The sequence below is a fragment of the Oxyura jamaicensis genome, chromosome 12 (genome assembly GCF_011077185.1).
Source record: "Oxyura jamaicensis isolate SHBP4307 breed ruddy duck chromosome 12, BPBGC_Ojam_1.0, whole genome shotgun sequence".
Classification (NCBI taxonomy): Eukaryota; Metazoa; Chordata; class Aves; order Anseriformes; family Anatidae; genus Oxyura; species Oxyura jamaicensis.
The window spans coordinates 8,425,628-8,440,998 of record NC_048904.1 but is presented as its reverse complement, the minus strand read 5'-3'; the positions used below and the strand labels follow the sequence as shown (position 1 = coordinate 8,440,998).

The following is a 15,371-nucleotide window of genomic DNA, read 5'->3' as shown; positions in this document are numbered from 1 at the left end:
ACACGTAATGGATCTATAGAGAAAGCACACCAGCAGAACTACTAGGAAAGATAAGTTCATCACCAGTTAATAAGCTAACATCTCTGCTAGGGACACAGCCCCAGATGCAGGCTGTTAGCTCCAGCCTCAGCACCTCAGGACCACTTGCCGACACCCACTTGCAGAACACCGTGATAAAGCAGCAGGCTGTGCTCGAGAGGAATGCATCTGAGTGCGGCTGTGGGGAGAGGGAGTTGGCTGTGATGCTGTCGACACTGGCAACATATTATATATACACATATATAATGCAGTGCTGCTGACCTGCTGGTAGGCAGCAATAACTGTGTCACTGGCAAGCAAACTGAGCCATAGCCCACTCCCATTTTCTGATGAGCAATGGAGAAAAGCATTCAATTTCATTTTTAATCCTTTTAGTTATTGATTGGTTCCCTCGACTTCTGTCTCAGAAGTTCTCTCTACTTCAGAAGTTCCTTGATTATTTTTTTTTCCTGTCTTACAGGAAAAAATGGAGGGAAAATAATTTATTTTGGTAACAGTTGGTTTCAATTCCTTGTCATCCCACCTGGTGTTTAGAAAAATCACTCACTCCAAACCCTTAGTGTTCACCTTTAACAGCAATTTAGCTGTAACACTTCTGACTGCTCACAGACTCGCAAGCAGAGCAGCGATGCACATTACCTTTGTTTTTCCCCTCTAGTGGGTGTTTAAGACAGCTCCACAGGTATTCAGGTACTTCAGCATACCTTGAGCCCCCAGATCAGGTAGTCAGTTTAATATCACACATCTCTGAGCCTGAATTTTAGAAAAAAGATATATATATATATATTTCCCAGTTTTGGCAAACTGCAACTCTTCCAGTTCTGATGAGCAACTGGCTTTGAGTTAAAAAGTACCGATGAACTGTAGCTGCCCTCAGCTTCAGCACTAAAGAACAGGCTTACAAAGACTAAAACCTCAACACACAAATTAGCAGGGCCCAGCACTAGGTATGCACCTGATGGATTCCTGCCACATCACCTTTTGTTTGATTAGTGATTTGAAAGGAATAGCCTCCCTGCCCAAGAAACAAGATCCAGTGGAGTCCTGCTGAAATAAGCACACCATTTACATCCACTCTTGTCTCCAGGCAGTGTAATCCTAATAGTGTTTGTATATAGTTTGATACTATCACCATGTACAGCTCATTAGGCACTAAATTCTTTGAAATGAGAAACCCCTTTGTATCACCAGTACAAAATCTAATACAGATGCCCATCACTTAGCTGATGCAAAATGCTACTGTAATAAGAAGCAATAAATGAACTTGAGGGGGTTCATGGATTCACATATGGTGCTGGTGTGGTCCTTGAGACCATTCCCCCTTGGCTTCAGTTCCCTCTCATATCCTTCCAGTGACTGGAGGAGTGCTAGCATGGGAGGGAAAATTCAGGTTTGTGAGCAGATCTGACATTTTGGGATGAAAGTACTATTAATCACTGCCTCCGAGGCAAGATCAATACAAACTTACAGAGATCACATTTTCTAATGTGTACAAATTCCAAGAAACACTGACAGCCACACCAGCATCACGATACTGAAAGGAAGCTGAGGCTTTTTGTTCCCTTGAGTTTTTACTTTTGTCTCTTCATCTCGCGTAACGGAGCATACAATGGAGATGTTGCTGAGTGTCTCTTGTGGCTGTGTGCACTGATGCTTTTCACTGATTCCAGCAGGGTGCTGCTTTACACACCCAGCATTTGGGATACAGAAGGTTTGACAGGATAAGCAAAGGAGGAAAAAAAAAAAAAAAAAGAAAAGAAAAGAAAATAGTGCTTTGCTGTGATCAGTGCTCAGGCTTGAGGAAAGGGACTAGATGAAGTGAGAAGACTACAGATTGCACAGTACTATACATTTCAATATTTGCCTTATTTCTTGACCGCTGTGCAATTAACTCGTGTTCCTGAGTGCTGCAGGTCTCACATGTGTGGAATGAAGAAGTGTCTCCTTTGCTTGCTGAAAAAGGCACTGTTTCCTGCGTAAAAAAAAAAAAAAAAAAAAAACTCCCTTCACAATGGCACGCAGAGGATACTGCACATGACAGTGGCCTCCAGACTCTTACAGATCCTCAGCAAAAACACAGCCCCATTAAAATAGCACAGCTCGTCTGCTGTCCCCCAAAGTCTGCTCCCTCCCTCGGAGCAAACAGCCTGCCAGTCGGAATAATACAATTCTGCATGGGTTTATTTTTAGGGTGCAGCTAAACTAGTGGCATCAGTCTAACAGGCTGTGCACCCATTGCATTGGTTCTTAATTCCAAGTTCAGTGGGGAGGAAAGGTGCATACAAAAATAGTCCAAGCAAATTTCCTAAAATGGCACTGCCAAATCTCACCTATTTTATCAGGGACCTAACCATATCTAAGGCTTTCACTAAATGAAAGCGGAGCTAAAGCTCCACTGTCTGAATCGCATGATTAAAAGGGAATTTCATTTGAACATAAGTTTTCGAGAATACTTAAACAGGAAAGCATGAAAAAAATAGAATGCATATGACCATTATGCCCAACCCCCTAGTATACATACACCTGTGGTTTCTATAAACGTGTATATTTATAAATATCAGATTGTTGAAGTCAGAGGCCTAGCTTAAAGTGTTTTGATGCAAACACCTACTCCAGAGTAATATTGCTATGAAACCCTCACTAAATTGTTTTCTGGTTTGAGGGCACGTTGCTACCTGAAGTACAGCTTAACCTCTCTTGAGAAAATAGCCCTGAGTCAGGTGAAGGAAACCTGTTCACAGGTATATTAAATAATGAGTGTTTCCAGAGCATTTGGAGAGACAACAGTACTCCCAGGAAGCAAAGGCTCAGGATGGCCTTTGAATGAATGGCTTCGCTGTGCCTCTAAAATGCTAACTATGCACATGCTTATTATTTACACCCCAGCTGTCTGGCGTACCTAATATTTCAGGAGATACATTTTGCAGCTCTAACACAACTTGAGGAACACCCTGTATTTCATTGTTACGAGGTACCATAATAGCTGAACAATATAGCTCTTTCTATACATCACATTCAAAGCTGGGAAACACTTTTTTGTTGTTTGCCACAAACATGCTTTTTCTTATCTATAAAAATAGCAATAATAATGATGCTTTACACACCTCTGCAACCTCACAGCCCTTTCAAGACACTTAACACCTCTGTCTCATAGCTGAACTAGTACTGGCATCTCCACTGTAGAGAGAGGAAGCAGAAGATGAAACGCCTCATTTGTGGCAGAGCTAAGACTCCAGTTCAGAGCTTCTGTCTGCTGGGGTGCCCAACTCTGTGAAACGTTTTTGTTTCCTTTTCATTATAGAGGTGCAGTTATCACTGATTGAGAAACGGGGTGATACAAGACAAGTATGATGCAACTGTGAAGAACATCATTAATAAAGGGCATCATAAATGTTGCAAGTACTAGGGTTTTAGGGAGTTTTTTTCACTTTAAACTGGGTAAGGGGGAGATACGTTGCCATAATAACACTTGTAACATTAATTAGACCCTTATAAACCCAGGAGGCACGTTGGGTTAAAGCACACACGCCCTTTTCCCCCCTTGTCACTTTTGTTCTGCACATCACCACAAGGCAGGAACCTCTAGGCTGGGGAAACTCAGAGCTCCACTCTGCAACCTATTTTTGTTCTGCTCTATTTCTGATGCAAGCCCAAACCCTCATACAAAACAAAAAGCACCAGAGCACGTTGAGGAGAGTGACAATGCAGTTGAAATCACTTACTGGCAGCGCAGAGGCCACACAGCATGCAGGAGTCAGCGGCTAGATGGCTACCCCAGGCCTCCAGCTCCCTTGCTCAGCCAAATGCCAAGGGGCAGCCCCAGAGGGGTATACAGGGTAACACAGCCCGCCCGCCCCTGGGAGGCACGTTCCCTGAGTGCTGCTCACCCAGTACACGAACGGCCTGAACCCACAGGCATTTTAGTTGGTGGGCTGCAGCAGCAGAATGCCTCCATGCTGAGACTGCTCTTTTTTAAGCATTAAAGGGCACTGCAAGGAAATGTCCTAGAGATGGATGCTATTAACAGGTAAATCACACACACCTGTATATATTAAAAGACAGACCCTGGCCCTCTACGCCAAGGGGGGAATCACCTGTAGCTGGCATTAGCAGGAGGTCCTTTCCTGGCACGAGATGGCACTACCTCTCAGTGACTTGGGCATCCATTGCATTTCTGTACAGTCATTAGATCTAAGGTCAACAAGTTGCTTAAAGCAGTTAGCACTGAAACCAGTCAGGAAGACAAAAGTGAAAAACAACAGCTCATTCAGCAAGTTGGCCCAGACTCAGCCAGCATCTGGCATGCCAAAAGGTTAATGCTCATCCCACAAGAGCGTTCTGGTCTGTGGGTTATGCTGCCTTAACCAATACCGTATGCTCCCTAAAAGGCAAATCACTACATCGAAGAGTTCCTATTTTGCCCTCGTGTGCAGTGCCTCTGAGAAGACTGGTGCTCACAGTAACAACAACAGGACGCTGAGCTCTAAGCTGTAAATAGAGCGGCTGGCAGCAGCGGTGTTTTATCCTTCCAGAAAAATGACCTCGGTGCATGAAGGGCTTTTGTTATTTCATGTTCCTAGGAAAGAAAACTGATAAGCAACCTGAAACCAGACATGCGGTTGGAATGGTTAGCAGGTAGTGCAGAGAGTGGGGAAGCAAGCAAGATAAATCCCCGTGCCTCTGGTAGGGACAAGGAAATGCAGCAGTAGATTCTCCTGCTGCCACACAGGCAGCATCGCCCTCACATGTTCCACAGCAAGCACGTGCAGTGATTTTCTAGTCATTGACAAGTTTTGTGACAACTGACATTAGAAACTGGAATGCCACCTGCAACCTTGGGAGAGCTGCCAGTGCTTCACCATTGGAGGATGTGGAGTCAGCACCTGGACTAATGTGGCAGCCCGGTGCCTCCGCTCAACCCCAGCAATCCCACATCAGCCAGCGTGAGCACAGAAGCTGATGTAGGTCGTACAGAAGTTTGCCAGGACCACAGAGGAGTCAGGCCCTCTGTTTAGCCAGGGAGCACGTTGGGGCAAAACAGATGACCCCACTTCAGGGGGTTGTCATTCATTGGAGTCAGCATGGCTGGTACATTTCAGGCTCAAAGACATAGAAACAGAGAGAGCGCTGTCTGCAGCATCCTTGGGTCTGCTCTTTACTGTTCACCTCCAAACCTTCTTTCTCCTCCAGCTCTACCATGGTTACACCGCCACGTGTGCAGGGCTGCTCTGTGCATGCGGGAAGGTCAGTTGCCCACTTTGCTGGTTTGTATTCAGTTGGGTGCCTCTGCCAAACATGAGCCTCTGATGGACCTTTTCTGTCTTTGTTAGATGGTTCAGGCCCTTACACGTCCTTACTTTGCCTTAGCAGGTGAACCCTTCACAGTCTAACGTGTTTCTCCTTGTCATCGCACAGCCCCCATGAGGGAAGCAGTGCTGTGATCCTCCCCTTACAACTGGAAGTTGGGGCACAGAGTCCAAAGGCAAGTTTTTGAAGGTCCTTAAGTAGCCTATGGATGCAGAGTTGACTGATACACTTTTCAAAAACATGAAATGCATAACTGCAATTGAAATCATTGAATTGAAAAGCCCTGAGGAGTCTATTAGGTTTTGATTGATTTCAATGGGAATTAGACATTGTTTCTGAAAACTGTCATCTTTAAGTACCTAAAAGCCTCTCTCTCAGCACCTTGTCTACAACAGAGCAGGGAATGGAGCCTGAGTTTCCTGAGCATAAGGCTACCACCTGAGCCACAGACACCTTCTTAATCCTTGCCTTTTTTTAATAGGAATCACCTTGCTCTCTAGCCGGTCTTCAAGGGAGGTAGATGGTGCCACCAGGTTCAAAAGGCACTGGACAAACTCACGAACAGATCCACAAATGGATATGGAAACCCAGGCAGTGGTGTACCCTCTGGCACCCCCGATCCAACATTTCTGAATGTGGGGTGACAACAGCAGGAATTGCTCACAGGTTCCCTGTGCCCTTTGGTTGCTGTGGGAGATGGGACACTGGGCCAAATGGACCACTGGTCTGCTCCAGAAAGGCATCCCTCATGCCCTGATGTTTTTTTTTGTCTTAAGCAGTCTGTGCTACGTGGCAGTGTAAATGCACCGGCAGCCTCCATTAAGCTCCAGCTTCTATCACTTTTTGCAGTCACTGCTTCTCCTGCTCCTCTCCCAGCTGGACGAGAACTCGTGGACCTTAAATGGTACAGTTGCTATTTTGTTGCGTAGGCTGCTTTCTGTCCTGATCCCATGCATTTTTTTAATTGGCATCTGAGCTGGTTATCTTCTTTTGAGCTATTTCATTGCCACAGACCCAAACCCAAAAATATGCTCTGCTTTCTCTTTCTTTTTCAACCTCTTTTGCATTCCTTTTTCTTTTTTTTTTTTTTTTTTTTTTTCCTTCACAGCACTGCTATTGTGGCAGTGGCTGGCATGATTATTACTACTTACTCTCAATCCCCCAATGGCAGTGTAATACCTCTTTAATTGGGTATTTCTCTCTCCCGACACTAATCTCCTAACAAATGCCGATGCTGTGCTAGATGCTGTGTGGGGATCTCTCACCACTATCTCTTTAAGCAGGCAGTTGTGTGTGGAAGGGATGCACAGTCGCTGGGCATGGATGGATTTGTCTGAGTCCCTGTCAGCTCCCTGTTTTTGTCACTGAAATCTTGCATTGCGGATCCAGATTTCTATTGCTTTAACTTTTGGAGGCACATTTATCTCAGTCCCTGTCAGACCAATGTGTTTTGTCATGGAAATCTATGTGACTTTGTTCCCTGTGGAGGTCTAGCTAGTCAAGTTTGTGGAGGCTGATTTGGAAGTACTGAACCCGAGGCCTTGTTCGGCTATGTCAGGGTCACAACAATAAAAACAGAAAAGAGCAGAGGCCTAACAATCATGAAGACTAATAGAAAATACAGCAGAAATAGAAAGAGAGGCAGACAACACATATTCCCAGAGAGCACATCCCTTCTAAAATGTGTACACGCAGGTATTTTTGTGGGTTCAGGGCTCTCCATCTGCTAGCATGCCAACAGCTGTCTGTGCTGGTCCTGGGCTGCAGCCATGTGATGCCGACTGTGACCTTATGAGCGCAGGGCCAGGGCAGACCAGCCTTTGCGAGACGGGTTCTGAGTATGGTTGCTCAAAAACCCCTGCAGCTGTGGAGGTGGCAAGTCTGTAGGAGGCACTTTTATTTTAACACCTCAACAATATATTAGGAAGCACTGTGCTACCCGAGGTGATCCTTCTTACCGGATAAAAACGCAAATTACTTTTTGCCTGTAGCCATTAGACTGCGTGCTTACACTGTGGCGATGTCAACAACAGTCTTCCAGATAATGCTCAGCTTTAGGGAAATGATATGCCCATCTCTGCTTCTTGGCTGATTTTAAAATTTCCAGGAACAGCTTCAGTAAACGGAAGGTTCCTGATGAAAATTACATTTTTTAAATTTTTTTTTTTTTTTTTTTGGGGGGGGGGGGGGGGGGCATTGGGGGTGGAATGAGGAATAACTTTCCTTCATTTGCTTAATATTAGTTCACGGTTTTTCCGACAATGATTGACTGTCACAGTTGAATTTGACCATGATCAAGGTCTAAATGAACTTAGAGAACAAAGTGGTGGTAGTAATAACAATAACAGGAAAGCAGGTAGCACACGTTAAAGGCAATGCCTGGTGTTGACTGATAAAGACTCAGACTTGACTGGAACAGCCAACTCAACATGAAAGCGCAACACAGCAGGGATGTAGTCCCTCTTGGTGAAACTGGCCGACTTTTGTATTTGATGTTGAACATTTCAGAAAGAAAGGGTACCCCAGGAAAGAGGGGATTTGGGGAAGGTAGCCATTAGCATCTCAGCATTAACGAGAAACAGTGCAAATTGCTAGCCATGGGTCACGTCATTGTTCTCTTTGCAGTATTCCCGTCATGGGCTTTCTTTACAGCAGACAATCATTTCTATACCTGCCTTGCAGTAATTTCTTCCTCTCTTTTTAATGAAAATATCCTTTTGTTGTATGCTTTTCTATTTCAGTTTTACATCTGGAAATTTTTCATTCTCATTTTTCACCTTCTAATCTTTCTTCATCCATCCTTCTCTCCCTGCCTCATTTAAACATTCATGCTTCTGTTTTGGTTCTTCCTCTATGTGATTATCTATTCTCTTTTAACTTGTACCTCTCTTTAGTTTTTTCTCTTTTCCATCCTTTCATCTCTCTCTCTCTCTCGTTTACTGCTTGTTCTCTCAATCTCTCAGCTTGCTGTTTAGGAAGCGGTAGTCCTCAGATATTGAAATGACATGTTGAGCTTCTGCTTGCGATTCTGCACTAGATGCTTCTGTTTGTGCACGTTCAGACAGAGTATAAGCCTTGGTAAATACAGGAAACTAAGCTGGAAGCAAAGCTGAGTGAAAGGTTGCTTACTCGTGCTGTGATTTGTAGTTTAATAATGGCCTCCTGATTAACACAGACTGTAATTCCAGAAATGCCACTGTGATAGATTCTCAATATACTCCTAAATAGAAATACACAATCCCCTTAACATTTAAAGACAGAACTAGTGGTACAAACATTATCTTGTAAGTTGTTCACACCACTGACTGTGTACATATCCCCTGAAACACAACTTTAGTCCTGTCTGGGTCTCTGAGGACTAACAAGGTGTTAAATGATCATTATTACATGCAGCTGTCACTATGCCTGCAGTTTCAGCAAACCAAAGGATTTATGTTGTAGTGTCCATGTTTTCACATCAGAACAATGCAAAAAAGTATGTCTTTAATAATACAGCTGGAACTGGCCCTCCATAAGTCATCTTGTCTGCTACAGACTGTTTTTCACAGAGGTCCTTGTATTTTATCTGGTTATAGCTAGTTAACAAAGAAGGTTGACAAGGCTTGGCTAGACAAAGACAGATGAGATACCCAAAACTGTGGTATCGCTTTGGTCCATCTCCATTTCACATGCACATTTTAACATGCAGCAAGGTCACTCTAATAAGGAGCTCTGAAATGCTTGTTGCTGTTGCTGCTTTCTGACTCACTTCCAGAAGCACACTAGATGCCTTTAGTAAGATTACCTCTCCGTGGTCTCTCTGCAGGTAATGTGTCCGCAGGATGACTTCCCAAGCAGGCAGGAGGAAGCACCAAAGGACAATAGCAGGTCAGTCATTAGTAAGACAGTCGGAGAACAAAGGCTGCCCTTTGTTCTAAGTCTTCAGTGCAGCTATAAACTCGGCTGGTTTCTTCAATCTGCCATTCTGGTTCAATAAACCAAGCTGTTACATACTGTTGCTGTCACACACCTTGTTAGGGTTATAACTGTCTTTTAGGAAAGATCTGGGTCTAGGGACGACAAGGTATGGAGGTGCACTCACAGGGATGGATACTAGCCTGGATTGCTGCAGTGAGCGGGCTGCCACAGCAGGAGCCTGCGAGAGCACATCTCAGATGCTGTTACAGGTCAGTACCTAGAAGGAGCTGTTTGAAAACTGGTTTGATAAAGGGGCTGTAGCACAGTGTGGGAGCCCACTTTTGGAAAGAAAAACAAACAAACAAACAAAACAAAAACAAACAAACAAAGAGAAAAAAAAAAAGAAAAAAGGAAAAAGAAAAAAGAAAAACCACACACACACACACACACAAAAAACTACACTGAGTAACACCAGCAGAGTTGTGGGAGGAAAACTTGCACAATGCCTTGACTGCAGCCATGGCTGTTTTTCCTCACATTTGTGGGCTCTAATTCTACATAAAACAAGAAAAGGGAGAGTGAAAGACAACACTGCATCATCCTGACAGTCCTTTCTAAGTGTATAAAAGATGAGCTGTAAGTTCCTCAGCATTTTGCTACCACTTAAGCAGGCAACAGCAAATTGCCATCTCTAGAGCCATGCAGGACAGAGACAAATTGGTGAAAGCCAGCCTAATTCTGCCAAAAGCAGTGTCCAGCCATGTTTTCCAATAATTGGCTAATTAGTAGAAATACAGATTTCCAAGACAGCAAAAGACGATTAGGGAGCTCTGTAAAAGCTCCAAGGCTGGCTGTGACTGAAGTCTCAGAGGACTGTAATATACAGTCATGCACGTCCGTTCCTGATTTTATGCTGACAGAGTGGTGGACTACGGCTCTGATGGATGTTTATTACTGGAAACTGGCTGATGGTCTCAGTCCACCTCCTACTGGATAGCCACCTACACCACTAAAGAAACAGCTCATTTTTCCAAACCTGTGGGCATTCAGGCTAGTACTTTAAATTGACATGGAGGGCTGAAGCGTCTTGCCCAGACTTCTCTGGTTCAAGACTGAGGCAAACTGGCAATGTATAGAGAGGAGAAGGGGCTTTTGGTAGGCTGCTTATGTTGTACATGTCCAAATAAAAATAAATAAATAAATAAATAAAAATTTTAAAAAAGGACTCACAGTTTGATGTCTGTCAGTCTGGAATATTTCTCAGGTACTAAAATTTTGTAAAAAAAAAATTGTAAAAGCTAGAACCCTGGAACAGTTTCTTTAAATAGCCAGGTGAGCAATAGGTCACTGGGGGAACAGACACAGCAGGTCATATCCCAGATAACAACTTCAGCAACAGAGGGAAGTCAGGTGGATTTACTGGCTGTACTAGCACAAGGTTAGCTTTGAAGGAGTTGTTAACCTGGGACAGCATTGTTAACTTGGGACAACACGTATGGCTGTGACTGCAACTGAAGCAGTTGTGTAGGACTGCACCTACCCCTTGAAATGGGTGATAGAAATGAAAGAGATCACCAAATGGTTGTACTCAGAGTAAATCCAAATAAAAGTAAGTTCATGTGTGAGGAGAGCTGCATAATAGGAAGTTTCCAGCAATATCAGTGATGATCAATCCTTCCACTTTGGAACAATACAAGGAATTGTAATAAGTCTCATGTGAACTACTTGCACAAATACCCGGAGTAGGCCTGGATACTTGTCCAGAACCTCTTAGATCTACAAACTGGGACAGAACTCAGACTCTCTTGTCAGATCATCAGTTCCCTGGATACAGTAAAACTGGAGGATTACTTCTGAGGTTACAAACCATCTCTCTAACTACTGTCAGCTTCTTTCTAGCCCAAACTTCCAATAGCCAATCCCACTGTACCGTATCTTGTTCAGACACCACTCTAAGATAAAGCCTGCAGATGGGTAATTGTTAAAACTCAAAATTTCATGGTAAAAGTGTGGAGCAGAATCATAAGGGCACCAGTAAGGTGCTTTGCTAACAGCCTGAAGCAAAGCTGCACAGTCAGCTCTAAGCATCAGGGAAATACACGGCATGAAAGACAGTCTCCGACAGAACATGGTCTCAGGTCAGGTGCTGCTGTTTACACCAAATCTGCTGCTTTGAACTGCACTCAAAAGGAAACCAGCAGCTAATACTATCTATGGAGAATTGTAGTACCTGACACTGTTGAGTGGTCTTTTAAGGCAGTCCCATACAGAGCCTCCATTACAACAGATAATAGGAGTAAGAGCTTCTTCAGAGGGAAAACGATTGAGTTCCTTGGCAAGTACTCAGAAAAGAGCATTTCAAGCTTTGTGTGCAGGAAAAGATCAAAAAGAAATAATAGATTTTTTATCCTTGTTAATAAGGATGGAAACAATGCTACATGTTCCAGTTACTTCTCAAAGAAACTAGCATTAGCTGTCTTGTCTCTGAGCTACAGCCCACTTACACCCCCAGAGCTCCTGCCGGGAGAACAGAGGTGGCTGCTCAGCAAACAACATGGTGTAGCAGCAGAGCTTATGTGGCTACATCACTTTAAGCCCATTTGAAAAATTTTCCCTAGGACTTTGGCCTCAGACACAAAATTAAGTGCAGCACAACCCATCTTCCCAGACAACATGACGTCCTCCTAAAACGAGGAGGCCTCTTCAGCACCGTGGCAAAATGTGAGAGATCGCATCGTAGCAAATGCTCTTCCAAAACTGGTGCTTTATGGAAAAAACAGCTAACGAAGGGCACTACGGCACAGCTCCATTCTGAAGCTAAGAAAATTCCCTTCCTGCCCTCAGTGTAAAGTCCTGCAAATCATCTAGGCTAATCCTCAGAGAAAGTGTCAATTATCCAACAGAATCATTACAGGACATGCAAAATTATGCAGTCCGTTTAAGAGTGACTACCATTGCTTTTTAGACTGGAAAACTCTTTTTAATTCAATTAATCAAACCGCCTTCATGTCCAAGTAGAACTGTATCTCCCAGTGATATTTCTGCTTTGATAACCACATGACCTTCAGGAAAACAGAGCTTAGTAAATTACTGCTTCTATAATGTATATGTTGAGGATTTGGTGGGTCACCTGCAGACATGACTTTTGGGTGTTTTGAAACAATGACACAACTAGGCCAAAGGAAATTGCCTCCCCCTTCTCTCTGTGGTGTTAAGCATAGATTTTGAGTTGTTCGGGAGCTGACAGCACGGGAACAGCTCTTGTCTTTGGTAAAACATCCCTCCCACACTGCGCAAGCACATATATCATGGACAGATTCCTTTAAGGTTAAACATAGTCAGCCAGGGCCAGCTGCTCTTTGAACCTCTTTTTAGTCTCCCTTAGCATTTGTGAGATCACCTGTAAGTTACCAGGAAAAAAAAAAAAAAAAGAAAAAAAAAAAAAAAAAAAAAAAAAGGAAAGCAGCAATGCTGGAAGCAGTTCAAGCTGAAAGTCAGACTAAGTGCATGCCACTGCAGTCACAGTCTCAGGTGGGAACTCTGATAAAATGACAGTGTAGAATGACAGCTTAAGAGGAACCTGTGGGCGGGCAGGCATTAAACCTGTCCCAGACACACAGACTCGTCACCTAAGTCACACAAGAAGAGGTTGGTGAAACAGCACAAAATTATCTAATTGTATTAGGAAGAAGAACAAGTTATCTAATTCATGTGTTGTGCTGCCAGAAATCCAAATGAGAGCTCACAACATTGGAATTGTGGATATCTTAAGACACAGAGCAAAGTGGCAGATTAAATTCTTCTCATCTTTATTCAGGATCAGAAGTCACTGGATTTTTGTGTGTGCATGTGTGGCTATGAGAATTTCAATCCAGATGAAGAAGAATGTGAGTTTTGATGGTGCCTGTCTCCTAAAACCTTCCATACCATATACACCAGGACAGGAGCACATGGTGCTGAAACAGTCTCCTAGTCAGCCTCAGAGCTAGGTGAAGCAAAATCAATACCATGACTAAAGCAAAGTGAATATGAGCTTACCATGGGGCAGTTTTACATCTCTGTCTTGCGTCTTACTGCACAGTGAAGAAATTTCTGATGTTGTTTGAATTCTTCCTTCCCTCCAGTACCTTACCAATGCTCACCAACAGAGAAAGAAGACTGAGAATATAGTGTCGCTGCTTAACAAAATAGCTGGCAGTCCTCTCACAAGGCAGCTCTTGCCCTAAACTTAATTCCTTTTAGCATCTAAATGGTGCTAAGAAAGCCACTAATTGATTCTTGAGCCTTTTCAAACATCCACCTTCCTGTTATTAACCTCTTTCGGCAAGAAAATAAATACAAAACTGTCAGGGCCCTGACTCCATGAGGAGTCAGGCATGGTAAGAGCATGATAAAACACTTGAAATAGCTCTGGGCCTTCATCTCACACAGTGCCCAGGGCAGCTGTTCCCATAACTGTTCCTGAGCATCCAGAGGGATGGTTTTGCCTCAGCCACAATGGTGAAAGGCAGTCCTTGCCATCTGTGATAGGACGGAAAGGTTATCTCCTTTTAGCTTTCAGCCAAACCTGTTTCCTCTTGGCTGATTAGAATCACGGAGACACCTGCCTTGGAAGAGGCTTATTTGGCATGCAGTGCAGCAGGGGATTTACAGGTGGGCTAATAATTGTATGGCTGCTTTTAAATACCTTACAGGAGATGTTCTGGAAAGGGCAGGCATTGCTATGGGACTGTCAAAGCTCCCCAGCTCTCAGGCACCAAGGTCTGAATGCACTGGAATGGTGGGAAGGACTTGGGAATGTTGTACTTTCACACTGATTTGCTAAATGACATTCTGAGTAAAAGCTGTACTCCGATGGTGAATTTGTTTTTGCTGTTTAGTTTTCCTTGTGACCTCCCAGCTAACCTCCTCTGAAAACTTTCCAGTGTCCCACTGCTCTTCTTCCAGCACCAGAGCTTCTCTGAACCACCTGTACAGACATCTTTCTCTCTCAATCTGACATCTTCCTCTGACCCCTTGCTTTTACAGGCCTTGGTCTAATATATGCACTTGACATGTACGCCAGTGTACAGTTGCTGTCCTGAGCACATGGAAGTCCAACCTTTGTGAGGACAGGACTGCTCTGGACACCAGGAGTTGAGCTGTGTGCAGATGCACAGAAGGATCACTGCTCTCCAGGGAGCCAGTATGAAAAGCAGCTGCCAAAGGAAAACCTCCCAACTTCCTGCCAGGGGGTGAAAAGGAATGACAACATGACAGACAGAGTGACAAACAAGGAGTGACAAGTGTGGAGTGACAAATGTGGAGTGCCTCACCACAGGAACTCATCTGTTGGTAATGCTCAGAAAACCCCTATCCTCCGCCGTGGGGAGGAAGGACAAACAGCCTCCACCTAAGCCATCACCCACAAAGGATTCAATATCCTTTCCACCAGTCCAATGCACAGCCACAGCCCAGGCTGGCAGGCTGGTAACTCTGGGGTAATGGTGTGCACACAGACATCACCCGAGTTGCTTGGAGTAAATCTCTTCTACAGCTGGGGCTCCTATTCAGTGGTTCTCAGCGATAAACTAATTACCTTAATCACGAGGTGGTACTCATTCTCCTCTAGAAAGACATAAAGAACGGTCCACTTACCAGCTGAAGGCTGACAGATTTCTGTGGTCCCATCCTTGAAACTTCAGTGGAGGTGATCCATGTCTTTCACATCCATGTGACTGGAGATTTCTTATTCTCCATCTCTGTGTTTTGTGTTGTAGGGTGGCCATCACTGCTGTACTTTAATGCCAACACTGAGGTCATGCCACCTCCTGCAGTCAGCGTGTGCCTGAGGAGACAGAATAAATAGATTTGCTCTAGATTTGCTGTCATGTTGTAACTAGGCACTGGAAATCAAATAAATAGATCATATAAGACGAGCAGTTAAAATGTCTGCTGAAAACACAGATTCAGGCAAAATGGCTTAATCTGCAGCATTAATGGGTAGCAGATTGCTCCATCAATAGTATATGAGGAGCAGCATGCAAGAAGGCAAAACTCATGCAAGTTCCAAGGGACTGGTATCCTTCTAAAAGACTCAGTTCAGAGGAATACTCAAGAACTACGGTTAAGAGTATGTTTAAATCCCA

At 44.0% G+C, this 15,371-nt stretch overlaps 1 protein-coding gene across 1 annotated transcript in view; it reads right to left on the bottom strand.

Annotated features, from left to right (window-relative positions):
- The window catches only part of LOC118173484 (high mobility group protein HMGI-C-like), a 62,971-nt gene extending 47,832 nt beyond the window's left edge, over positions 1-15,139 (bottom strand). The window contains exon 1 of the mRNA XM_035338053.1: positions 14,881-15,139. The gene's annotated coding sequence lies outside the window, so the exon portion shown is untranslated. The remainder of the gene's footprint in view (positions 1-14,880) is intronic.
- Positions 15,140-15,371: the final 232 nt, after the last annotated feature.